General features: G+C 46.1%; 1 long non-coding RNA gene across 1 annotated transcript; it reads left to right on the top strand.

Annotated features, from left to right (window-relative positions):
• The first annotated feature begins 212 nt into the window (after positions 1-212).
• On the top strand, positions 213-1,739 carry LOC119429342. The gene is made up of 3 exons (XR_005187762.1): positions 213-263; positions 349-547; positions 1,648-1,739. It is a non-coding gene; the product is annotated as an uncharacterized LOC119429342 (long non-coding RNA).
• The last annotated feature ends 2,484 nt before the right edge of the window (positions 1,740-4,223 follow it).

Here is a 4,223-nt window from a genome sequence, read left to right on the forward strand (position 1 = left end):
TCACTGCCTCGATGCGACGTGGCATTGAGGCTGTATTGAGTACTGTATGTGCAGATGTCTGTTTTGTGCAACACAGATTATAAAATGTTGAATGTTGTCTCTTTTTCTGTTTGCTCGCACAGCATCAGCATCTCATCCGAAGCCTAACCTGACTGATGGGTTTCCAATAAGAGACGATGAAGATCTCGTTTTGATCGGGCTGTCTGTCTGCTGGGGATCAAGAGGTGCATGTTACATCTGTCTGCAGCAGGAGCAGAGCAAAGGTACTGACAAACAACGGATACTAATACATGTAGGGTCACACTTTTCAAAGGGTTTCTGTTGTTAAAGTTGTCTGGTACCCATCAGGTCTGAGCTCCAGCCTGGCTCCTCCTCCACTGGATGATGAGCTGCCAGTAAGTCAAAGGCTGGAGCAGGTGAAGGTCTGTCTCAGCCACCAATCAGCTGGTGACAAAGGAAGAGTGGTTGTCACATATGACATCATCAAGGTGTACAAGACGTTCTGAGCTGTGGTATCAGCTTGGAGGGAACCTGTGAAGACCTGAAGGTGAGAAAACAAAGAATTAGATTACATGTGCACTCCATCCTTCCATCTAATACTTATAGAAGGTAATCCTTTATATATTTCTTACAGCTTTAGATATATTCAGCAACTTTCTTTTAAATTAGAAAATTTATTCAAAGAAATAATGGACTAAAATTTAGTTTTTGCCAGCAGCGTGATGACCAACAAGAAACTCCATAAAATAGTTGTCTTCATGGGAATGTCTTCAATAGCTTCCTATCACCTGTAGAAAAATAAGGTTGTGAGCACCTAAGGATCCTACAAGAAATTAATAAAATCCAAAGGTTTTCTTGAAACAGAGGGAGCTGAAAGTTGAAATTTACAAAATGTTGGTTAAAAACATGAAGCTCAGATCAGAACTACAGTTTGAAACTGGACATTATAGACAGAGTTGTTTGAGCAAAGTAACCGCAGACATGTTTACTGCAGACAGACAATAAAGTTAAATAGAAGAACTTTACAACAATAAAGCATGGTGGTAGAAGTGTTATGGTCTGCAGTGATTTGCTGTCTTTCAGACGGGGCTGCTTCCACTGAATTCTGCATCATATGCAATAACTTTAAAAAGAAGAAATACTAAGTTACCAAAAATACATAAATCAAAGCCCAGATTAAACAAACTTGTCCTGTGGAGATTTAAAATAAACACTGAAGGGTCTTATTGTTTACTAAACAATGTTATAAACTTGTTGACAGGTATTTTTGTTCATTAAATAAGTGAAAAACTACTTTTCTAGCTTATTGTGTTTAAATATTTATCATTCATCTGTGGGTAGTTACTGTTCAGAGGATCAAATGTTTGAATGTTCAAAAAAATATTTAAGAATAGTGAACTTTTGTGAGATGTGCTTAATTTTAATAAGACTACATAATCATTAGATAAAATAAATAATTATGGGGATTATATTAGATTCCACGATACTTTAACATCTTCACATTCACACTCTGAAACATGTACAGTATTTCCTCTGCAGTGCTCTCAATGATCAGTACTTTCTGCATTTTGAATCAATTTGATCATCTTTAGCTACAAGCCATAGGATGAAGGCATCAGAGAAAAACGTGACTGATTTCTTCCACAGGTTGCATGCTGGCTGCTGGACCCTAGCAGTGAGGAGAGGACACTTCCAAACATGGTGACTGTCTATTGTCCTGAAGAGTTACCCCTGCTGGACGGTCTGGGGAGTACCCTTTCACACTGTCCTAGCATCAGGGCAGCGACCAAGAGTGTGTTCATACACACTGTGATGAACCAACTCACTGGCCTGTTGGAGAAAGATGGCACACTAGGTATAATAATAATAATATTAATAATAATAATAATAATAATACATTTTGTTTGAAGGCGCCTTTCAAATCACTCAAGGTCACCGAACAAGAAATACAAAGATAAAAACAATAAAAGACAGATATTCATAAAATCAAACACAATTAATGGTAGAAAACATAATGACATTAAACAGAATAAGCAAGTTTGAAAAAAGTGAGTTTTAAGGTTAGATTTTAATAAGGGCAGAGAATCTGAATCCAGCCATCCATCCATTTTCTTCCGCTTATCTGGGTTCGGGTCGTGGGGTAGCAGCTTAAGTAGGGAGGCTCAGACTTCCCTCTCCCCAGCCACTTGGGCCAGCTCTTCCGGGGGATTCCCGAGGCGTTCCTAGGCCAGCCGAGAAACATAGTCCCTCCAGCATGTCCTTGGTCTTCCTCTGGGTCTCCTCCCGGTGGGACGTGTCCAGAACACCTCACCAGGGAGGCATGCAGGAGACATCCTAACCAGCCACCTCAACTGGCTCCTCCTGACGTGGAGAAGCAGCGGCTCTACTCTTGAGTCCCTCCTGGATGACCGAGCTTCTCACCTTATCTCTAAGGGAGAGCCCAGACACCCTGCGGAGAAAACTCATTTCGGCCACTTGTATCCTAGATCTCGTTTTTTTGGTCACAACCCAAAGCTCATGACCATAGATGAGGGTAAGAATCTAGATTGATTGGTAAATTGATATCTTCGCCTTTTGACTCAGCTGTCTCTTCACCACGACAGACTTGTACAGCGCCCGCTTCACTGCAGACACTGCACCTATCCGCCTATCGATCTCTCGCTCCATTTTTCGCTCATTCGTGAACAAGACCCCAAGATACTTGAACTCCTCCACTTGGGGCAGGACCTCCTCCCCGACCCGGAGAGGGCACTCTACCCTTTTCCGGCTCAAGACCATGGCCTCGGATTTGGAGGATCTGATCTTCATCCCAGCTGCGTCACACTCGGCTGCGAACCGCTCCAGCGAAAGCTGTAGATCACAACTTGATGAAGCCATTAGGATCACATCATCTGCACAAAGCAGAGACACGATCCTAAGGCCACCAAAACGGATACCCTAAACACCTTGGCTGTACCTAGAAATGCTGTCCATAAAAGTTATGAACAGAATCGGAGACAAAGGGTAACCTTGGCAGAGTCCAACTCTCACCAGGAACGAGCCCGATTTACTGCCGGGAATGTGGACCAAGCTCTGACACCGGTCATATAGGGACCTAACAGCCAGTATCAAAGGGCCTGGTACCCCATACTCCCGGAGTACCTCCCACAGGGTTCCCCGAGGGACGCGGTGGAACGCCTTCTCCAAGTCCACAAAGCACATATAGACTGGTTGGGCAAACTCCCACGCACACTCCAGGATCCTGCTGAGGGTGTAGAGCTGGTCCATTGTTCTACGACCAGGATGAAAACCGCACTGCTCCTCGTGAATCCGAGGTTCAACTATCCAACTGACCCTCCTCTCCAGAACTCCCGAATAGACCTTACCGGGGGGCTTAAGAGCGTGATCCCCCTGTAGTTGGAACACACTAAACGGTCCCCCTTTTTGAATAGAGGGACCACCACCCCGGTCTGCCAATCCAGAGGAACTTCCCCCGATGTCCACACAATAATGCAGAGTCGTGTAAGCCAACACAATCTTACAATATCCAGAGCTTTAAGGAACTCCAGGCGACTCTCAACCACCCCTGGGGCCCTGCCACCAAGGAGCTTTTTATCCACCTCGGTGACCTCAGCACCAGAGATTGGCGAGTCTGACCCAAAGTCCCCAGGCTCTGCTTCCTCAGTGGAAGACGTGCCGGTGGGATTGAAGAGGTCTTCAAAGTACTCTGCCCACCGACCCACGACATCCCGAGTTGAGGTCAGCAGCACACCACCTCTACTATAAACAGTGTTGGTGGTGTACCACTTTCCCCCCCGAGATGCCAGATGTGGACCAGAATCACCTCGAAGCCGTGCGGAAGTCATTCTCCATGACCTCTCCGAACTCCTCCCATGCCTGAGTTTTTGCCTCAGCAACCACCTGAGCCGCATGTTGTTTGAACTGCCGGTACCCATCAGCGACTTCCGGGGTCCCACAGGCCAAAAAGGCCCGATAGGACTCCTTCTTCAGCCTGACAGCCTCCCTCACCGCCGGTGTCCACTACCTGGTTCGAGGGTTGCCACCGCGACAGGCACAGACAACCTTGCAGCCGCAGCTCCGGTAAGCCGCCTCGACAATAGAGGCACGGAACATGGCCCACTCGGATTCGATGTCCCCTACCTCCCCCGGAACATGTTCAAAGTTCTCCCAGAGGTGGGAGTTAAATCTCCGTCTCACAGGAGACTGCCAGACATTTCCAGCAA

This window comes from Nematolebias whitei, unplaced genomic scaffold, assembly GCF_014905685.2.
Source record: "Nematolebias whitei isolate Nwh7 unplaced genomic scaffold, NemWhi1 Nwh_scaf_552, whole genome shotgun sequence".
NCBI classification, from domain to species: Eukaryota; Metazoa; Chordata; class Actinopteri; order Cyprinodontiformes; family Rivulidae; genus Nematolebias; species Nematolebias whitei.